Source organism: Callorhinus ursinus, unplaced genomic scaffold (genome assembly GCF_003265705.2).
Source record: "Callorhinus ursinus isolate GAN/ISIS: 27379988/994484 unplaced genomic scaffold, GSC_fseal_2.0 scaffold53, whole genome shotgun sequence".
Taxonomy (NCBI): Eukaryota; Metazoa; Chordata; class Mammalia; order Carnivora; family Otariidae; genus Callorhinus; species Callorhinus ursinus.
The window spans coordinates 1,519,930-1,542,810 of record NW_027397115.1 but is presented as its reverse complement, the minus strand read 5'-3'; the positions used below and the strand labels follow the sequence as shown (position 1 = coordinate 1,542,810).

Here is a 22,881-nt window from a genome sequence, read left to right as displayed (position 1 = left end):
TTCTGGAGGGACTGGGTGCCTGGAGAAGCAGATTCCCAGCTGGCAGGAAGGAAGAGGGCATCAGAGTCAGATGTCAGTGTGTTGAAAGGCTAGTGAAGGGCAGAGCTTGGTTTGTCCCTGTTTACCCAGTTCTCCACGAAAAGTCCCAGGTCAGGCCAGACCACGGACAGGGTGGGTGGAAAAGGTGGGCCTCACTTGGTGTTACCTGGAGGAGGTGATTGCTTTATGTTTGTGTTTCCAAAATTGAAAACATTTTGTAATGGGGAGCGGCTGGTCATGCAGACATCCCCCCCACAGTGTTGAGCATTTCCTGCAGAGGGAAAAGGAAATGTACAGCTCCTGGGGTGGGAGAGGAATGGGGGGTGGGTGGTTTGGGAGATAAGTCTGCCCCATCAGGCCTGGCTCATCAGCCAGTGTTTTTTGTTTGTTTGTTTAGGAATGTTCCAGTACACAAACGGTTCACATCAAAAACCCTCCCTCGGCCCCATGATAATGCTAATTACTCCTCGTTCTGGCTGGGGCTTCCACCCAGATGAAAACTGGGAAAGCCCAGCCAAAGCCCAGCTGTTTCCAAATAGCCAAGGCATTAGGGTGATTGATGGAAGTTTTTGCCTTTTCACCCAGATGTTCTGGTGTCTTGGAGACAAGGCCTCATCAGCTCAACTGTAGCGCCTGTGTTCCCAGATCTGCACGTTGGCCCCTCGATGTTCATAATTTATGCCAAATCCAGTCAGTGCTGTCCAATGATATCAGCAGTTCCGACCCGTGCTTTGAGGAGGGGGCGGGGGGCGTGGGGGGCTCGGAAGGATGGAGCGTGGGCTTCCCCAGGGCTTCTGGGTGTGCCCAGGCCGATCATCCTGGTGCCTTCCATAAGGGTATAGTTCCAAGTCAGTATTTGCTCAATAGAACGTGTGTCTTAGAAGTCTCCCTCGTTCGCCCTCTTGGTAGAAGATTGAAGCTTTCATTGTTCTACAGAACAGGAATTTGGTAAGATAATCACAAGGTTTTGACACATTCAGTAAGAAAGAAGACGTGTGTGTCATCGCGGTGAAGACTGGAAAAAAGCAAAGGAAAAGGGATCTTCGGGCCGACCGTTGAGGAGCTTAGCTCTTCATGGGGCCTTGGGAGCTGGTTCTCCACCAGCTCTTCCCTGGAGGGGCCAAGAACGTATTGTCCCACGGAAATGTTAGGTCTTGAAGAGAGAACGACGGAGGTTGGTCTGTTGAGTGTCTTTGGGCCTGAGAACTGCCCGGAGATGTGGGGGGTCACGGGGAGCAACCCGGGCGTTGGGGGAAGTACACCACTTACCGGGCTGTTCATGGGAATCTCCACAAGGGGGCCCTCTTGAGCTTTGGTTGGGGCGGTTGGGCGCCCCGTGTGAGACCGGGCACCACCTCCTCCAGCGTCGGCCTCCAGCCCGGGGCCACCGAGGCTCCCTCGTCCACCCTGACGTTGGTGAAGAGCGAGCCCATGGAAGTCCAGCTCTGGGCCCCATGCTTTCTCCCACGGGGCATCGTTTCTCCTCCCACAGAGAACGTATTTGGAGACTGAAGGACATGGGTAATGGGGTCACCTAGCCTTGCCTCCTTTCAAAGAAGTTTGCAGCGCGGAACAAAGACTCCAATGGGAACCACAAGAAAGAGCATCTAGGAAGCTTCATAAACAATGAAACAAAACATCCTGGCTCCTTGAGCCTTTCCCTTAAAGACACAGATGGGGGAGGGGAGGCCTTTGGGTCAGCGGCGACAGGAAGCGCGGAGATTTTAAATGCAGGAAAATTATTGTAATTTCACAAATCAATTTTTCTTACATTGCGTTGAGATTAAGTTCGTGGTCTCTTCCATACATTGAAAATAACGAATTTCCCCAGAGAGCAATTTTGTGGGAAAACCTACATCATGTTTCGAAAAACCCATTTTGTTAGGAGTTACCAGATTTTATTTTAAGAGAAATGGTAATATTTAATTATGGCATTATTTTACCGTCTAGAAAATTAATGTGCTTTCAGTTTCAGGAGAAAGGCCTGCTGTAAGGCCGAACCCTATTTTTAAATTACCATACAAATAGAATCCCAAAGACGCAAATATTGGCTTAAGTGTTGCAGACGAGGTCCAGGAAAATGCGTTGGTTCCTAAATGTTAAATAAACAGGCTTGTAATTCTTGCCTTCCCCTGCGACCCCCGGGCCAGGGCAGTCTCACGCCGGGGAGGCACACACGGCTCACGGCGGGGACGCAGTCAGTGCGCAGGGGACAGCTACCTCCGATTTGTCATCCGTGTCCTGTGACCGTCCCGGGAATGAGCCCACATTTCTGTAAAGCCAAAGCCCACATTTACTTCTCCGCTTGGTCGTGCTAACAAGCCTTTGGGGGTGGGAACCGTCATTGCCCCATCTTACAGACGGGGAAACAGAGGCACAGGGAAAGAAGAGTCTGAGAGTGTGTCACATCCAGGTCGGTGGGTGGAAAGGCCCAAACTCCAGACCAGGTCCATTACCTGTACATTCTGGCTTCTTTCCACCCCCACACAGCCCCTGGTCCTTGCTCGCCGTTTATTGAGCACCTACTGTGTACCTGCCCCCCCTCCCCCCTCCCCTGGTGGCAAAGATGCTTCTATGATGGCTCAGGGTCTGATATTCCGAGCCAGGGCAATCAATAGAACCTTGGAGATGTTCTGCCCAATGCTGATCCCCTTTGCTGATGGGAGATACAAGGAGGGGCCTCCAGGAGGGGCCTCACCGCCTACATGCGCCTTGAGAGCCTTGCAGGGTGAGGAGCTGCTTGACAGGTGGACGCGAGCCCTAATGGGCACTCGGGCAGAGGCTGTGAAGGTAGCAGGGAGGTGTGAAGTAGCAGGCAGTCTGAGGAAGACGCAATTAGTCCCCGGGATGGGCGGGCACAGGGCGAGGGGGGAGGCAGGCAGCTGCGGGAGCGACGCGGGGGGCCCTGGGAGCCACTTTGGGGGGGTCTGGAGTGTTCCTCAAACAGAGGGAGCCACGCGGGAGGCTGAGAGCAGGTGGGCGTTCTGAAAGGCAGGGCTTTCCAAGGGCGCCGTGCCTACCTGGCGGACACTGGCCAGGATTCGGGGGGGGGAGCACGATGGACAGCTTACATCTGATTAGTGACATGTCCGTTTTGATTCGGTTCGATAACTGGCACATCGGGCCTGGGATTTTGTTAGCACGAGGCTAACGCATACAGGGTTAGGTTGTTTTTTTAAAATAAGTGAAAATGAGTTACTTGCTTTAGAGAGAAACGGCGACCCAATTACAGGACAGTAGCGGTCAGATGTGGCCAAATTACTGTGGTGGCGTATGGTGACAGGCAGGCGGGGGCCAGGGCTCGAAGGCCTCCTGGCTCGTGTTAAGGATGATCTACTGTGTGTGTGTGGAGGGGTGGGGGGGGGGGTGAGGTGGGGAAGGAAGGGCTCGAACCCGTGAGAGACAACCTCAAATCCCAGGCACGGAGGCGAGGCTGGGCAGGTGGTGTGGAGGGGCTGGCGCTGCTGAGATGTGGGGTGAGGGCAGGGAGGAGAGGTGCTGTGGGTATGTGGGTTCTGAGCCTGGAGCCGAGAGGGGATGGTGGGGCCACTCCTGAGACTGAGAACTGGGGAGCTCTGTTTCTGGGCTGTGCTGTTTGAGGAGCTGATGGGGCATCCAGGAGGAGGCAGCCCTCATGGAGGGCTCACTGGGGACACCCACCTGTCCACGGGGCACACATGGGGGCGAGAGTGCAAGTCGGCCAGGGGCAGCATCCCAAGGGAAGGGCCAGGTGGGGCCCAAGGAGGGCCACTCAGAGGGAAGCAGAAGTGCTGGGAGCAGGTTGTTCAAAAGTGGGGTTGCAGATAAAACACAAGATGCACACTTAAATTTGATTTCCAGATATATAACGCAACATTTTTTAGTATCAGTGTATCTCAAATATCGCACGGATGAGTGTAGGCGTTTGGAAGAGAGAGAGACAAAACCAGAGGGATAGAGAGATTGTGTTTTATGACTTAATTATTATTTTTATATAAGATCTTTTATGCCATACACAGGGCAAGAAAAAAATGAATCAGAAGATACAGAAAAGCATGAAGGTGATATAAAAGCCCATTCACAATCACCTCACCCACAGTGCATTGCCATTAACCTGCTGGTACACATTACCCTTTAGATTCTAGAGGCTGGGATGCAGGGAGAGGCAGAGCGCAGGGACTCTGGTGCCTTTTGAACTTCTGTCTCTATAACAATGCCTGGCCCATGGCAGGCACACAATACGTTTCTGCTGAATGAATGGATAAATCTTTCTAGACTTTTTTTCTTTTATACACAGATACATGCATTTATTCCATTATTGTTTACAAAAATGGGACCATTTTATGCATATTATTTGAAACCTATGTTTTTAACTTCATAATAGATTTTAGAAATCTTTGAGGAAGGTTGGCTTTTTAGGACTGGAGGGACTAAGGCATATTCACAGTTTTCAAGGGAGGAACTGGAGGAGATAATGAAGTGCCACAAGCCGGAGATGTAATAACCAGAGGAAGCAGGTTCCCTCATCAAGAAGAGTCCAATAAAAATGGGCTAAACTCTTCAAACAAAAGCAATACGTGGCTTGCAGTGGAATTTTCAAAATGTATAAAAAGGTATGAAATGAAAAGCGAAAGTTGCTTTCTACCCTGAAGCCCCGGTTGCTTTCTCCAAAGTGAATCATTTTAAGTTTCTTGTGCATTCTCCCAGAAAATGGTTTCATGCCGATCTCTGCATATAAATGTATATGTTTTTTATTTGGCTATTAAAATTTTTTTATGAATGCAATCTTTCTATACACATCGTTCTGCATTTTGCTTTTTACACTTAAATTATCAGGGATATCTTTCCACTGTAGACGTATCCCTTTGTGGAAAGGTAAGAGAGTATTCCATTTTATAGATGAATCTTGAGTTAACTAGCCAGTCCTCTGCAGATGGTCATTTAGATTGTGGTCTGTTTTTTTTGGTCAGTTTGTCTGTCTGTTGCTATTATTACATACGACAGTATGTTGGACATCCTTTTAATGTTTTAATGTATTTTGGTGCACATTTTGCATGTGTCCTTTGGAGAAATTCCTAACAAAGAAATTGCACATTTACTATTCTGCTAGATTGGACCAAACTGTCCTCCAAAAATGCGATTTCAATTTACTCTCCATCAATGGTATAGAGAGAATTTGACCACACTGGATATGATCAAAATTTTCACTTTCTGCTATCTTGCATATGAACAGTGGAAGAGCAATTACAAGTTAATGAACACTTGTGGCTAATCACACATTTCTGTGCCTGTAAATAAACAAGGGACACAAGTTAATAAGCAGATACTCCACTAACTTTGATTCCCACCCTCTGTTTGTTCTCACTGCCACCACTCTGGGTCAAGCCACTATCCTTTCTCACCTGAAAACCTGACAGTTACCCCTCACCGTTTTCCCAGCATCCCCCCTCTGCCCCCTGTAATCCATTCTCCATGGAGCAGCAAGTGTGATCTTTAAAAAAAAATGTGGATAAACATCCTGGTTCTGCAGTGTGGTTCTCTGACTCTTCTGAGGACACCCTCACTGTGCACAAGAAGATTTGAGGTAAAGTATGATTTTTTAGATAGTAGGAAAGCCCCTGAGTTCCCTGGCCCCCAGACCGAGCTGAAGTGGGACCAATGGAGCCCGTCCTGAGGGCAGATGTCAAAGTCAGCATTGCTGTGGTGAGAACAAGGGGACAAATCAGAGGTTAGGGTGATCCCAAGTTGCTGCTGCCTCTTGACTCCTGGGAGAAACAAATATGAATGTTCTCTTGAGAAGAGCATGACGACTTTTTCCAAGGGTTTCCATGGACTAAGACCAAACAGACATTAGTTCCCAAGTAAAGATCACCAAATACACAAGTAAACAACTCGCTATGGACTAAGAGTTAGCAGAAAGAAAAAACTTACATCCCAAGAGCATCAGATATTGGAATTACTATCACAGGGGAAAAAAAAAAGAAATGTATGAGATGTTTAATAAACTAAAATTTAGAATAAAAAAAATGAGCCACAAACATGAGCCTATAAAAAAATGACCAAGCAGATTTGGAAAAAGAACCAAATAGAACCTTAAGAAATAAAAAATATAACTGTTGATACAAAACCTTAGTGGCTGGATCACAGAGCAGGTTAGACACAGTTGAAAAGGGTATTAGTGAACTGGAAAATAGATGTATAGAAATTACCCCAAATTCAGGAAAGAAAGAGAGGGGGCTGAAAACTTAGGAAAGGAGGTCGAGAGACATAGCAGCTGTTTGGAGGAAGTCTAATGTCTCCTAGAAGGAGAGAAAAGGCAAGGTAGCAGAGAAGCCGCAGGTGGGGAGACAATGTCTGAAAAATTTCCAGAAGTGATAAAAGACACCAAACCATGGGTGCCAGGAAGAACAGTGAGTACCAAGCAAGATTAATAAAAATAAACTAACCCTTGAACCTCTAGAACACTAATGGTAAAAAGAGGGGAAGAGAACCATCAGCCTAGCTTTGTGCACCCAGCCAAATAACCTTTCAAGAACAAGGATAAAACAAAGGCATCTTCAGTTAAACAATACTGAGTGTGGTACCAAGAGGACTGCTATTCTAATGACCTTTTATACAAGGGAAACTGGAGAAGGAAGGTCTGGTTTTTAGAAAGACTTAATGAGTAAAGAATTTGAAAATATTGTAAATCCACACACACACACAAAACAAATAAACTAATAATCTCTAATTTTGTGGGGGTCAAAAAAACAAAACAAAACAAAACAACCCAGACATGACTAAAATACTGGAAAACAGCAGTATGTGATTTTGGAGAGGAATATTTAGGTTAGTGTTCTAAATTCTTTGCATTATCGGGAAAACAATGAAGATAGTAAGTGTTAGGGTGTTATAATTTCAGACGTAGCCACTGAAGTAATAGAAATACTGTATAACTTCTAAACCAGAAGAAAGAAAAAAGTAATAGGAACAAACACAACCCAACTCATCTTTTAAATATATATATATATCATATATTTATAATATGATTTATGACATATATAATATATATGTCATATATAAAAAGCATATATAAAAAGAAAAAAGCATAAAAGCATCATTTGTAGAAAATAACAAGACAATAGAATTTGTAGAAAATAAGAAGACAATAGAAACAAATCTGATTTACTTGCCAGTTAGCAGACATGATCAAATTGGATTTTCAGAACCCCTGCTATACGTTATTTACATCTTGAAGCATAAGGACACGAAAAGGTTGAAAGTAAAGTGAGTGAAAGCCACTTACTTACTAATACTAAATAAAAGGAAACTGATGTCAGATAAAACAGGATATACTAGGGGCACCTGGGTGGCTCAGTTGTTAAGCCTCTGCCTTTGGCGCAGGTCATGATCCCAGGGTCCTGGGATCAAGCCCCGCATTGGGCTCCCTGCTCAGCAGGAAGCCTGCTTCTCCCTCTCCCACTCCCCCTGCTTGTGTTCCCTCTCTCGCTGTGTCTCTCTGTCAAATAAATAAATAAAATCTTTAAAAAAAAAAAAACACAGGATATACTGTAAAAAACATTATTGAGGATAGAAGTCACTCCATAAATGGTCCAATTTGCCAGGAAGTTATGATCATAAAGTAGCATCAAAACATACAAAGCAGAAATTGCTACAGACATAGAGAACTATTGACAAATCCATCATCCTTATGGAAGATTATATAGCACAATGTTCTCAATTATTTATAGGTCAAGCAGACAAAAATTAGTAACATGCAGAAGATTTAAAAACACAATGAACAAATCTAATTCTTTTTATGTGTGTGTGTACACACATGCACGTGCATGTGTGCATATGCATGTGTATTGTATGTGTCTGTATGTATAAAACTGTGCGCAACAATTAAAGGATGTGTGTTCTTTCCAAGCACATGTGCAACATTTATAAAAACTGTCTCTGTACTATGTCAAAGAATAAGTCTCAACAAATTCAAACAATTGGTATTAGGCCACATTACTGATCACAATGCAACTAAATTAAAAATGAGAAATAAAAACATTAAAAAAATTCTGTGTGTCTGGAAGTTAAAAACACTTTTTTTTTTTTTGTAAGATTTATTTATTTATTTATTTTAGAGAGAGAAAGAGAGCACAGTGAGGAGGGGCAGAGAGAGTCTTAAGCAGACTCCACACTGAGCGCAGAGTCCAATGCAGGGCTCAATCTCATGACCCTGAGATTGTGATCTGAACCAAAACCAAGAGTCAGATGCTTAGCCAACTGTGCCACCCAGGCGCCGCTAAAAACACTTCTAAAACACCCAGTTATCAATGAATAAATCAAAATAAAAGTTAAAAAAAAATACAGAACTTACAGCTAAGCAAAAGTTGAAAACGTTACATATAAAAACTTGTGGAATGCAGAGAAAGCAAGACTTTGAGCTAAGCTTATAGGCTTATAAGCTTATATTTAAAAGAGGAAGGCCTGAAAATTAAAGATACTTATCCAACTTAAAAAGTTAGAGCAAGAAAAATAGAGTAAGCCCAAATAAGGTAAAAGAGAAAATAAGCAAAAAAAAAAAAAAAAGCAGACATTAATAAAAAACAGAATAAATGAGGCTCAAGTTGGTTCTCTGAAATCCTTAATAAATTAGATAAATCTCTGGTAAGAGTTACCAAAAAAAGAAAAAAGAACAGAACAGTGGGTGGGTGGGAGAGAGAAGAGAAATAAAATCGGAAATGAAAGGGGGCATAACTACAGATCCAACAGAGATATTTTTGTGAAAAGAAGCTTATGATTCAGCATATGTAGCTGCTGTGTGAATAGCCTCATAACTGAGAAACTGAGCAGTGATTTGAAATCGTCCCCTCCCCCAAATAAACAGAAAACAAAACAGAACACTAAACAAAACAAAAAACAAGCAAATGAATGAAAAACCCAGGCCAGAGTGTTTTTACATGAGTTCTTCTAAACTTTAAAGAAAGAGTTCCTTCCAATTTTACATAAACTCTTGCAAAAAGTAGAAAAAGAAGGAGCATGCCCCACCTCCCACGTGAGGCCTCTCTACCGAGGGCAGAGCCCGAAGTTTATTCAATTTGGAAAACCCTCGTCAGAAAAAAAATAAAGTGCAAATGTATACAAACGACAAATAAAAAAGTAGATATTGACTTAGAAGGAGAAAAATATCACAAGAAATTACAAATTTTATAAAGTTGAAAGAGACCACAAACATTACAACAGCCAGGAAGACAGCACACTGTCTTTATCAATCAAACTGCAGTTTCTTCCAACATTTTGGAGATCATATCGTCTTCGGTCACCTCTTCATATGACAAAGATTTTGTACTTTCATTTTCTATGGCAAGAGTAGAAAGGTCATTCTTCTGCCTTTGTTGGTTGAAACTATTTTTGGTTACTAATAGTTTAGAAACTTTTTTTTAGTCTCATGAACTCACTGTTATAGGTCATACATTTCACGGGGTGTTATCAAAGTTTGGGAAATCTCTACCAAATTTCTCTCACAGATGAGCTATGTGATGCGAAGTAAGTTTCCATACACTAGCTCTGGATTTCTATGTTTCACAGCTTGTCTCTCCACCACCTGCATAGTTTTGGTGACTGGTGCCAGAGGACAGACCCAAATGCACATTCCTTTGTGACAGTAGCTGCCACTACCTACCCGGAGGAAAGAGTATTCCTGAAGCCAATCCCACATGGGCTCAGATAGCAAGAATTAGCTACACAGGGAAGTTGCTGCAAAGCCCGTGATCATATCCCACTAAGTAAAAGGATTCCCAACTCAACTTCTCCTTAAGCTGAATCCCCAAAATGCCTATGGTCACTCCAACACTTTACAGCAAGAGGAAGGGATGGAAGGAAGTCAGGGTGGGCAGAGCCAGCAAGGAGCAGGAAGAGTCTGTCTCCTAATTGGCTAATGTTAAAATAGTTTCCATTTTCAATGTCTGCAAACCCTGATGTCCCTGTGAACACGTGGCTAGGGTTCCTGCCCCTTTCCAGGTTTTGGAAAGGACCCTCACAAGAGAGAGACCCTGAAGCCTTTGGAAGACAGTATGAGTGAGGAAGGAAAATTAAGGATGGGGTGAGAAAGTAAAGTTACGAGACAGTCTTATTTTTGGACATGGTTGCAAAAGTCCCAAATAAAATATTAGCAAATGGAATGCAGTAGTATGTAAAAAGATCATGCATTATGTCCATGTTGGGCCTATCCCAATAATGCAAACACATTTAATACTAGAAAAATCTGTTAGTGCCATTCACCACATTCACAGATTAAAAGAGGAAAACCATATGATCTACTATTCATAGATGCAGAAAAAGCATTTGATAATTCCACACCCATTCACAATTTTAAAAACTTGTCAAAAGAGAAATAGTTTTGAAATATCCTTATGCTGATTAAGGGCATTACTTAAATTTATACATTAAGTGACATTTCTTAATGGTGAAATACTGAACTTTTGAGATCTGGAATAAGAAAAGATGCCACCAGTTAGTTTCAACATTTACTGAAGGTCCTTGGAGTAAGGGGGGAAAAAGGCATAAGGGTTAGAAAAGAAATAAAATGATCACTATTTGTAGATGATATAATTATCTTTGTACAGAACTCAACATCTACAGAAAAATGGTTGGAAACAATATGAGTGTTTAGCAAGATGACTGGATAAAATAAATCAATGTAAAAAAATCAATTACATTCTGTAACAGCAACAAATAGTTGGAGGGAAAAGACACCATTTACAATAGTAGTAAAAAGTTTAAGGTACCTAGGAATAAATCTCATAAAAGTAAGCAAGACGTATTTGGAGAAAATTATAAAAATGTATTGTGAGACAACAAAGATATAAAAAATGAAGTGACATATTAATGGATAGGAAATATCGAGAGATGTCTGTTCCCTTCCGATCCACAGACACAATGGATTTAAGTAAAAAATCCCATTTTTTAAAGGATCTTGACAAGGTGGTTATAAAATTTTACATGAAAGAGCAAAGTTGGCAGAAATTGAAGAAAAATAGGATATGGGGGCATGCTGTATCAGAGATCAAGATTTATTGAAAACTTGGGTAATTATAACATTGTATATTCTGTGAAGAGATAAACTGACCAATAGAATAAAGAGCTCAGATACTGACTCATGAAATTTATGAGCTTGATATACAATGGGACTCCTGTTCAGTGGGGAAGAGATGTCTATTCAACAAACAGGGCCAGGACGATTGGTTCTCCACGCAGAAAATGAAAAGAAATCGGAGCCCTTCCTCACACCATACCCCCACGTCAATTTCCAGTGGATAAAGAAAATGTAAAAGAATATGTTTAGGACCTCAAGGTAGCAAAGGATTTCTTAAGCAAAATGCGAAGAGTGTTAATGCTGAAAGACAAGCTGATAAATATGATTACATTAAAATTAGGAACTTCTGTTACTCAAAAGACACCATAAAGAGAATGAGAAGGAAAGCCACAAACTAGGAGAAGATGTTTGCAAAACAATAACCAGCAAAGAATTAATGTACGGAATATGTAAAGAAGTCCTACAAATCTTAAGGAACAGGCAAACAATACAATAGAAAAATAGGCATAAGGCACAAACCAGTATTTCACAGAAGAGGAAATGGAATAGTAAATAAAGCTGTGTGGAGACACTCAGACCCATTAATAGTCAGGGCCATGCAAATTAAGACCCAACGAAGCAGCATTTTATACTCATTAGATTAGCAAAAATTATAAATTCCCAAAATAGCAAGTGTTGCTGGAGATTGGTGGGAACCCTGCCAGGGGGAGTGTAAATTGGGATAATTACTTTGTAAAGCAACACTTGTAAATCAACTTTATAAAAGCTTACAACGTGAGATCCGTGGCTTACAAACAGTTTCTGTGACTCGCAGTTAGAACTATGTTTAACATCAGCACCCACTAGGCTGCACTCGAATGCGCACTCGAAGGCACACACGTGCACGTACACACGTGTACACACGTATAATGGAAATAGAAGTTTTAGGAAACAATACCGGCTCTCACTCTGAGCCACCTACTCAGTAGCATTCTCTTCTCTTCCACTGAAGAAAACGCACTGGTGGGGCCCCACTAATGTGACTTCCTAACCCATCAATAAATCACCACTCCAATTGTATAACTCTTGCACATGTGTTACGCACACGTATTACCCACCCAGTGGCGAGTTACAGGAGTGTGTGTAACAAACTTGCTTGTAATAGCCCAAGACTGGAAACAAATAGAATGTCTGTAGACCCAAGAGCCAAGGAATAACTTGTAGCAGCCTTATACACTGCAATATTAGAAGCAGCGAAAAATGGATACACTGTGGCCACACCCAACAACACCCACCTCCTAGAAACATTCTAGACACGTAATATGGAGTGACAAAAGTGTGCCCAGAAGAACAAACACACGCAGGTTGCAATAGCTCTGAGATAGCTCAAGAACAAGCGTAGCTAAAACATATATTCAGGGCACACCTGCCCTGAAGAGGCAGGGAAGGGACAAACACAAGGAAGGGAAGGGAAGTTGACAGGTAGATAAAGTCACTGGCCAGGTTCTGGTCGGTCGTGTGAGAGGTGGGTTCACAGGGCCGCATTGTATATTATATTTCAGAGGACACAGAGTTTTGCTGTTATTGAGTATTGTGTAATAAAAATGGACATATGATCAAGTTGCTCTCCTATTTAAAACTCTTCCCATTTGTAAGTCCTACAGAATCCAGTCTTTGCCCTGGGATTCCTCCCATCGTTTGCTCCTGATGCTCTGCACACCGTGCACACTGACCTCCTGTGAATTTTTTATATCACACCCGGTGTGATGCGCTGAATGTTTGTGCCCTCCCCCAAATTCGTATGTTGCAGCCCTGCTCCCCGCTCCACGTGATGGCATGTGGAGGTGGGGCCGTGGGGAGATATGAAGGTTAGATGTGGTCGTGGGGGTGGAGATTAGTGTCCATGCCAGATGGGATTAGTGCCCTTGCAAGAATAGCAAGACACCCATGTAAGGACACAGCAAGAGGGTAAACCAGGAAGTGGGCCCTGACCAGACTGAGAATTTGCTGGCACCTCGATCTTGGGCCTTGTAGGCTCCCAAACTGTGAGAACTACATGTTTAAGCCTCTCTGTCTATGGTGTTTGCTATAGCGGCCTGAAATGACCGACGCTCCCAACTTGTACTCACCCCAGGGCCTTTCCACTTTGCATTGTCCCAGGGATGCTCTTTTTGGATCTTCTGGCTCATTCTCATCCTCTCAGCTCAAGTGTCACCTTTTTGGTGAGAACCTACCCATGACCCTATCTCAAGTTGGGCTTTCTGGTGCCTCCTAGAGCCTGTTCGTCCCTGCTCCCCCTCCCCCAATAGGGAACAATGGGAGTACCGGTCACTACCTTCCCAGCACTGACCACTGTTAGTGCAGGTCAGGGCACTTGCTGATCACAGGCCTCTTCAGCTGACTGCGAGCTCAGGGAGGGCTGGGATGCCTCTGGCTCACTCACCTTGTCATCTGCCAAGCTTGGTGCCATATCTCCCAGAGTCTCACAGCAAACATTGGCTGTTGGAACCAGCTACATGGTTTGCGGGGCCCAGTGCATATTTGAAAACACAAGGTTCATGTTCAGAAACTAAGGAATTTCAGGATGGTGACAGCAGAGCATTAAACCCAGCGTGGGGCCCTTCTAAGCGTGGGACCCTGTGGGCATGCCCAGGCCACACACCCCCCAGGCCGGCCCTCTTGCAGATAAAGGTGGGAAAGAACTGAGGCCTTAGCACAACACAGGGCCTTGGAGTCTCAGTGCGTGACCTAACCGTTAATGCATATTAACTCCCTGCTGAAGGCTGGCTTCTCCGAGGGGAGCCGGCGGGAGCCTCCCTGCTTCCCAACCCCTGGCACACACGGCTCTTCATCCTCCCTGTGCCTGAGGCTCCTTGAAGGCAAGGACCATGGCCGTCAGGCCCAGTGGCTGGAGCCCAGGCTGGGCCAGCTTATGTGGCTTTGCGTGAGATGCTGATGCTTTGCCCCAGGAAGGCTCAATTTCCTCATCTGTTCAATGGGTTCAGAAGCTTGCTGTGGGGAAAGGGGTAACAGGGGAGGGGCTTCCCATGGTGTCTAACTGTAGGGAAGGGTTCAGCCCGTGTGTGGGGTCCTGTGCGCAGGCTGTGGTGTGACACTCTGGGCTAGGGTGTGACGTCCTGGCCGCCGCTGCCTCCTGGCGCTCAGCTGGCTCCGCGGGGGCCAGGACCCCCAGCGCAAAGGTCACTGCTTGCGTGACTGTGGGCACCCGGCCCCCTCCCCACCCCTGTTCCCTCATCCTCAGCCTGGGGCTGATGTAGCCACATCACTCATTCCTAGAGCCGGGAGTGCGGACCACATGACAGACGGCGGCAGAGAGCTGCTCACTCTTTATGACTATTTTTACGAGCAGATGAGGGCAAGGGGCATTTCTATTCAGTCCCGCTTCCCCCAAGGTTAATGAGTTCAGGTTGGTTTTCTGAATCCTGAAAAGAAATTTTAGTGTATGCAATTACTGCTTTTATTTAGCCATAACCTGCGCCAAGCTCCGGGTCAGGCGTGGGAGGGCCGCCACGAAGGGGGATAAAACACGTAGCGGCACCAGAGGGGCTCCCAGCCCTGCCTGGAAGCCAGACCCCAGATAAATCGTGGCTGGGTGGTGGGCGAGAGGAAGGGGGTGTCATGGGGGGGGGTCTGGGCTGTGTTCTCCATTCGGTGGAGCAGCGGGGCCCACGTGCAGGTGCCCTGCTGGGGCCCGCGTGAGAGCCCGTCCGGCCCACAGGTGTACATGGGGACAGATGTTTTTCAAATAATCTCGTGGATCAAACATAACGACAAATACTGGTGCGGACATGCAGATAAGAGCGGTTCCTTTGAGGAAGACGGGCCAGGAGGGCTCCCCAAGGTTGGGGCCCCGGGAAGTGCCTTTGGGGTGTGATGCATGGGGAGTAAGGCGGGTCTGCCCACGTGGGGCCCAGCGTGACCAGGGGAACAGCATGTGCAAAGACCCTGAGGAGGGGCTGAGCCAGCATGGACAAGGAAGAGAAGGAGCTGCTGTGGCCGCAGCCCTGCCTGAAGGGGGAGAGTGGGCGGAGAGGCCAGCCGTGGCCAGGAGGATCAGGCCCTGAGGCTCACACATGGGGGCAGTTTGGACTTTATCCAGAGGCATCAGAAGCCCTTGGAGGGCGCTGGGAGCTGAGGCAGCCCAGGAAGCCTCAGCCTCCGGGGTGGAGGGTGCAGGGGCAGGAGACCCCTGGGGGCTTTCTGGCAAGGGAGGCCTGGGCTGTGCATGGAAGAAAGGGGGTATCAGTAATAAGACTCTGATCTACTGTGAAATGAAACAAAAAGTAGGCTACCCAAACTCTGTGAAACAAAGAAGTCACTATTTGAATTTGCATGTACATATTATAATGCCTGAGCTCGCAGACCTGGTCATGAGGTCCCCCTGCAGAGCGACGCTGCAGGAGAGGGCCTGAGCAGGGGCTGCAGGGCCAGCTCCAAGGATGGCCCTGGGCCACCGGCTGGGCTGGGTGGGGGACGGCTCAGGGGACCCTTTGAGCCGAGAGCGCTGGAGGCAGAGCAGGTTTCGGGGGGATCGGTGATTGGGGTTTGGGGAGTTGAGTCTGAGGTGTCTGGGGGTCCCCAGTGTGCCTGAGGGGTGGAGGTCCAAGGGGCAGGTACGGGCCTGAGTCTGGCCCCGGGGACTGACTGCTCTTTGGGTCTCCAGGGAGGCCCACTGCGGTGAGGTCCACTGGGAGGGCCCGAGGAATGGACTGGGAAGGACGCGCCGGAGCCCTTCTCTGTCCGACGCCAGTCTGGGCAATGTGGGTGTCCGCGTGAGCAGGGAGGAGCCAGGGCAGAGACGCTCAGAGGCGCTGTGGGCCAGTTTGTGTGGGCACCTGCATCTGGCCAGTGTGACCGAGGAGCTGAGACTTTGAATTATTAATAAACTTTAAATTTAGCAGAGTTCCAGATTTACAGAAAAGTTGGGAAGATAGTACAGAGTCCTTACATATCAACTCCCCCGCCCTGCTGCTTCCTGACTATTAACATTTTGCATTATATTGATACATCATCATTAACTGAAGTTTATACTTTATTCAGATTTCCTTAGTTCTTACCTCATGCCCCTTTTTTTGAGGAACGGAATTTTAAATTTAATTTAAATTTGAAAACTAAAATTCAGTTCGGTGATTGGAGAACATCCGTGTTGGGACCCCTTGGGTAGGTGCCTGTCCTTTTCAACTGTGAATTGTGTGAAACCTAAATACAGATGGAGTATTTCTGATGGAAATCTTGTGTCTGAGATGGGATGTGCCATAAGTGTAAAACTACGTGCCAGATTTTGAAGACTTACTGTGAAAAAAGAATGTGAACCAGCTCAATCATTCTGAAATTGATTACAGGTTGAAATAACAATATTTGGGCTCTGTTGGGTTAAAGAAAATGTCGAATTAAATATATAATTGATCATGAATTGAAACAGATAATTATATAATTTCATCTCATTCTGTTTACCTTTTAAACAGGGGGCTGCTAGACCATTTAAAATTGCATAAGTGGCCAGCAGTCAGTGCCCACTGGCCACACTGCTTTAAGGGCAGGAGCCTGCAAGAGACAGAGGAGCATATTTGGGGAGTAGGAGCAAAACCCCAAGGAAGCAGGGATGTCAGAGCAGACGATGGGGAGCTGGGTGGACCTCTTGGCGCTGGGGGCTTCCAGAAACAGGGAGGGGGAGGAGGGCAGGGCACGCTCAGAAGGAGCCCCACAGAGGCGGCAGGGACGGGGTCGGTCCGGGGAACCCTTGCAGAGGGCACAGGAGGCCTGACAAGATGTTCCAGGGATTTAAGGGGTCTGTCCGAGGATTGAAAGAGAGAAGGCAGAGAACACGCGGGTCCCTGGAAGTGGCCAGTGTGGGTGAGATCCAGGGATACCGAGCCTTCCCAAATCGCTCCTGTTGTGTGCAGGACACTGGCCCGGCAGTGCTGGTTGGAGGGCAGGTGGAAGGGCAGGTGTAGGGCAGCCTGGGTGGAGGCTGGAGGACTTGGTGGTGGGGAGACAAGCAGGAGGCCTGCATCTGTGTAGGGTCATGTCTGCAGCTCCGTGGGTCCACCTCGACACCCTACTCCACAGAGGAGGGACCCGGACCCCCTCGTGACTTCGTTAGATGCCTGGGACAAAGCACCACACACTGGGGGCTGCCACCACAGAAATGGATTTTCTCCCAGTTCTGGAGGCTGGAAGTCCCAGATCAGGGTGTGGGCAGGGTTGGTTCCTTCACAGGCTTCTCGCCTACTTTTTTCCTGTGTCTTCATGTGCCTTCCAAGTGTCCCCTCCTCAGAACACCAGCCATGGTGGAATAGGACCCACCCCATGACCTCAGTCTCACTGCATCAGCTCTGTAAAGACCCCATTGCAAATAAGGTTGCCTTCTGAGGTACCGGGGTTAGCAATTCAAGGTATGAATTTGGGGGAGAACACGGTTCAATCCGTATCACTTACCCAAGCTCACACTGCTGGTGGGAGGCAGGACCCTATCCGGCCTCTATTGATACATTCTCATTATTAAAAAATAATCCAACGTAGGGAAGCAAAATCTCCTGTTAGTACACTCAACGTTCTTCCTCCTTCCTGGCAACAACCATTCTTATTAGTCTGTGTATCTTTCCAGACCTTTTTAAATGGAGGAATTATACATAAATATGTGTTGTTGGGTTGAGGGAGGGGGCAGGCTGTTTTTAAAATAAATTTAAATCCTTGTTATGGTGAAAAACCTGGCTAATGAAAATTATGTTTCAAAACAGACTGAGGCATTCTTTGTGCTAAATATGGTGTTCTTTGTCTCATTTGCAATGGAAAAGTCCGTTGTTTCAAAAAAAAAATACATTATTAAGAGGCCTTACAATACAAACTACATTTTCCAATTCAATAGCGTACAAGGTCAGCCAAGCAAAGACAATGTAAACTAGCTTCAAAAGTGTCTTGTTCAATAATGAAATTTGTTCCGAGGGGCCAGCATTATAATCAGAGCCTGGTGTAGGCTGCCTATGCGCAGCTCAAGTCTTAGCCTCCAGAACGAACCCCCTCGCTGACTGGGAGCCTATGAAAGGCTGCTTAATGCTGTTCCACACATCACAGTGCTTCATTAACAAGGATCTAATTTCTTGGAGTTCAAAACAAAAGAAAAAGGATGCTGTTCCCATCCTCCGTTTTCCTGAATTGGGCTCTGAAAACAGAAAGGCCATGTGCCACTGGTCCAGGTGGGAGCGGACAGGGACGTGCTTGACCAGGAGAGGGTCCTAAGGGGCTGGCAGGACCAAGGGAGCACTTTCAGGAGAGTCCGTGTGAAGTGGCTGCCTGAGTTCTGTCCAGGTCTGGACGCCAGCCAAACCCGCAGCCCCGTCCCCGATCACCTATGTCTCCACCCGCAGGTCTGCATCCCCGACTGCAGACCCTAAGCTAGTGCAGCTTCTAGAACATGCCTCTTCCTCCCTCTGGCCGAAGCAGCTTGTCCTTGGAAGCCTCCCCCCGTGGTGTCACCTCCTGGTGGCTCTTGCATCTCCCTCCCCTTCCTTGGAGTCTCGGGTCCCTCGCGTGTCCCTCTGGGTGGCTCGTCCCCACCCTGGCTCCACAAGCCTCTAACCCCTCCCTCCCTGTACCTCCTGTGTTAACGAGGACGCAAAGGTGGCTGCCAAGGCAGGGACGCTGAGGAGCAGTCGAGGAAGCCAGGTGGAAGGCTGTTTCCGCTCTGCCCCGTGCCTGGGTGTGACCGTTGGCTCCGAGGGGTCTGCACGTCCAATCGGGGGAGGGAGGAGGGACAGGAGTGCCAGTCCCGTTAGTGACACCCATGGCCAAGCCGGTGGCCCACCAGCCGCGAGGGAGACTGGAGGATGCTGTGCCGCCTCCGACGGGCACAAGGCCAGCAGGAGGGGCTCCAGAACAGTGGGAGGGGAGGGAGAAGGGGTATTGGGGGCGCCCCCCTCCGCCAATCACTCTCACACCAGCCCCCCGCCCCGCCCCCCCATTTCTCACTCTCATCCGCCACCAGCCTCCCCGGAGCCACCAGCTGGGGGTTTGGTTTCATAAAGATCAGTCACCAGACCCACCTCCCTTGCCCCCGGAGCTGCTGGAGAACAGCCCCCAGACGTGCCGGGGATCAAGCTACGGCTCCTCCTAGTCAGCTGTTTCCCTCCCTGGTGGGGTCCCTTTCAAGCCTCCTCACCTCCCAGAGCTGCTCGTCCGGCCCTATGTGCGTGCCTACTATGCACCAGGCATTTCTCTCTCTCACAAGATCGTGTGACTGAGTAATCTGGTATTTTGGCTTTTAAACAAAGACAATACCCAGTTAGAAAACCACAGAAAGCAGCCCCTGTGCCCACGCAGGCTGTCAGAGTGAGCCTGGTACGAGCTTGCCGGGCCGACCCAAGGGTGTGGCTCCTGGGCCGCACACTGACAAGCTCCCCACCGGCCTCGGATGGAGCCCGCGCCCCCCGCGCCAGGCCGTCTTCCGTCTGTCTGCCTCCTCCCACAGCTGCAAGCCGGAAATGGTGGCGGCATGGAGCACCCTTCCTCCCGTTCTCTCGGCCAACTCCTACTCGTCCACCAAGACCTCACCCAAACCCCTGTGCTCGGGGAGACCTTTTCTGGCTCTCCAAGGGGGGCAGCCCCCCACTCTGGGAGCGTCCCCCACCTGCACTGGGATTTTGTGATTGCTGCCATTCACACATCCCTCTGCAGCCGCCTCTGTGAGTTCCATGAAGGAGGGACCCTGGCTTCAATCAGGAGACGGAGCCTTCTGGGAGTGCTAACACAGCTAAGAACATCCCTGCTCTTGGTATAACCAGAACGCCATCCAGCCACACAGGATTCTTGATTTCCCCCACCTCCAACCCAATCCATATGGGCTACAGCTAGCCCATAAGGCTAGTAAGGAAGTTAGAAAGTGAGTTAGAAAAAGGTGACCCTCTGGGCAGGCACAGCCCCCACCAGAGCCCTTGGCTGGGCTTGTGGAGCACAGACAGCATTTCACTCTTGTAGAGTGAACAACCCACCCAACAGTACATGGTGGTCCAACCACTGCAGTCTCCATCCCCCTTCCCCAGCTCTCATCATCCTCCTAATATCGGACCACACATCTGGGAGTCAGCTCTTCATCCCCTGTCATGAGTTGAATTGTGTTCCCCAAAAGGATACATCAGGTCCTAACTCTCAGTACCTGTGAACATGATCTTGGAAATGGGGCTTTTGCAGAGGTCATCAAGTTAAGATGATGTCATGTTGGATGAAGGTGGGCCCTAGTTCAATAACTGGTGTTCTGAGAAGACAGAGATTTGGACACAGACCCGGAAGACACAGGGAACAATGCCGTGTGAAGACAGAGGCAGAGACTGGAGGGACATGGCCACATGCCGAGCAACACTTGGAACCCCCAGAAGCCGGTAGGAGGTGAGGAAGGAGCCTCCTGGGGAGCCTCTGGAGGGAGCATAGCCCTGCTGATACGTTGACTTTGGACTTCCCGCCTCCAGAACTAGGAAAGAATGCATTTCTGTTGTTTTAAGCCCCCTAGTTGGTGGTACCTTGTTCCGGCAGCCCCGGGACACCACGTGGCCCCCACATCCGATCCAGTGACAAGTCCTGGTGTTCTGCCTTCACATTTGTTTGGAGATCGTTCTACCTCTGTCCATCTCTGCCAGTACAGCCCAGCCTTCCTTGCTGCCTCCCAGTGACCCACTCTCCGTCCAGCGACCAGAGAGCCTTTTTGAATCCCTAAACTTGCCACTGGACTTGACCACAACCTTGTCTGAGGCCTCCCACTCCCACGCGAGCGGGCCTGCCCTCCTTTCTGACTTGTCTCCGTCACCCTCTCCCGCAGGGGCTGTTCTGATAGTCCTCCCGCTCCTTAAACCGGCCCAAGTGACTTCTGTCTTAGGGCCTCCGCACCTGCTGAGCCCCTGACTCAGGTTCCTTTCGGCCCAGAGCTTTCCGAGGTCGACTTCTTTACATTTTGTCTTTTCGGAGGGAGCTTCAAAGTCCCCTCCTTCCAGGGATGCCTCATCCAGCGGCCCCGCCCCCGTCGATCGCCCCCACCCCCTTGCTTTTCTTCTTTTCCCGGAGATGTCGTCACTGGTCATTTTCTCGTTTATTTGTTTTCTTATTTACCGCCTGCGCCCCCTCGCCGCCCAACCCCAGCACCCACCAGAACGTGGGCCCCGCGAGGCCCACGCCAGGCCCCTCTTGTTCGCTGTCGTGTCACCGCTCCCCAGGGTGTAGAAGAGGGCCTGGCGCACAGTACGCACCCCCTGAACGCCTGCTGAGGGAACAGAGTAGATGAATGGAGAAATTATTCCGCCCCTGAGCGGAAGTGACAGGAAGTTATCTAAAAACCCAGTAAATACATGCTCATTCATCTGAGCTCCCCGAATTAGAATTTGGAGAGGGGGGGAGAGAGAAGTTTGTACTTAAGCGGGATAAAAAAAGAAAACTTTCTGAGCAAATTATCTGTGTAAACAGGGAGTATGTTCCACTCTGTTAATAATGAACTCCGGCAGCCCCGGCCTCCAACGCTTGGAGGACCTCTCTGGCGATGCATATGCAAATTCCAGGTGAATCTGTGTCCTTGGTGAAGGCCTTACAGGGTGTGGGGGGCTCAGGGTCCCAGCCTGTCTTCCCCCAGGGCAATAAAAGGGTCCCAGCCTGTCTTCCCCCAGGGCAATAACGAATACAATAATGAATGCTCTGGGTAGGAATCACCAGTGTCAGACCCCCAGTTTCTAAATTGCCCCAGGCAGGCAACTACAGTCCCTGGACGCTGGGGGTGGGGTTTGCTGGAAAAAGGCAGCTGTCACTTGGCACAAAGTTGTTACCTTCTTTGAGATTTCAATGGTTACTTTATTATTATTTTTTTCCAATGGTTTACTTTAAATCGATCCTTTTTGTAAAAGGTGGATGAAGATGCAGAAGGCTTGGAAGACCATAGAAGAAAAAAAAAAAAGTCCAAACGTCAATCACTGTAAAATGCCAGGCACTCTTAATCACTGGCAAGTTGGTTTTCATTTCAGTAACTGTGGGTTGCTGTTAAGGAAATTAGAGCCCAACAGATTTGGATAAAGCTGACGGGCTAAACAGTAGACTTAAGTTTCAAACTATCTAGAAACCACACCCAACCACCAAAAACACATGTTAAAACAACTCTAATTGTATATTTCAAAGAACAAGTAATTTAGTTTTACTGCGGTCACTGGTGTTTCCAAGCTAAATTTATCCATGTCTTGCTCTCTGTTTTTACGCATTTTTTTTTTTTTGGAAAGAGTGGGGTTGGGTGTGAGCTATTGCTTTTCTTCCCGTTCTCTGTATAATTTAATACTGAGACTGGGGGGTGGCAGCTCAGATTTTGTAATGCACACGGAGCTCTGGGGATAGCCAATAATGGGGACCAAAGCGTCGACACCATTTAGCTAACCGCGCAAAGAGCATGGTCTCAGAATGGACACTGGAGGCTTTGGTTAGGTGCTATGGTTGTAAGCAACAGAAGCCACTCCTGACTCATGCAAACTGAAAGGGAACTCCTTCGAAGGGCGTGGGTGCTCACCGACCTCAGGGATGCCCTGGCAATCCAGTTGGTGAGAACCACTCTGGAGTTTCTCTAGGACACCCTATGTGGGTGTGATGCATTCAAGCTTCTGGTCACTGCACAAAGATTCAAGGTCCTGGCGCAAGCATCCTATTTGCCCAGCCTGAGACTCCTGCCCAGGTGGAGGGGAGGAGGTACCTTGACTGCCAAGTCCTCCAGGATAAGAGTCAATGAGGGGAATTTTGCTGGTAGCAGAAGGAGGCATGTGTCCATTGCATTTTGCTTC

At 47.7% G+C, this 22,881-nt stretch overlaps 1 protein-coding gene across 1 annotated transcript in view; it reads right to left on the bottom strand.

Annotated features, from left to right (window-relative positions):
- Window positions 1-22,881, bottom strand: part of APCDD1L (APC down-regulated 1 like) — a 48,830-nt gene that overhangs the window by 17,452 nt on the left and 8,497 nt on the right. The gene's annotated exons all lie outside the window — the stretch shown is intronic.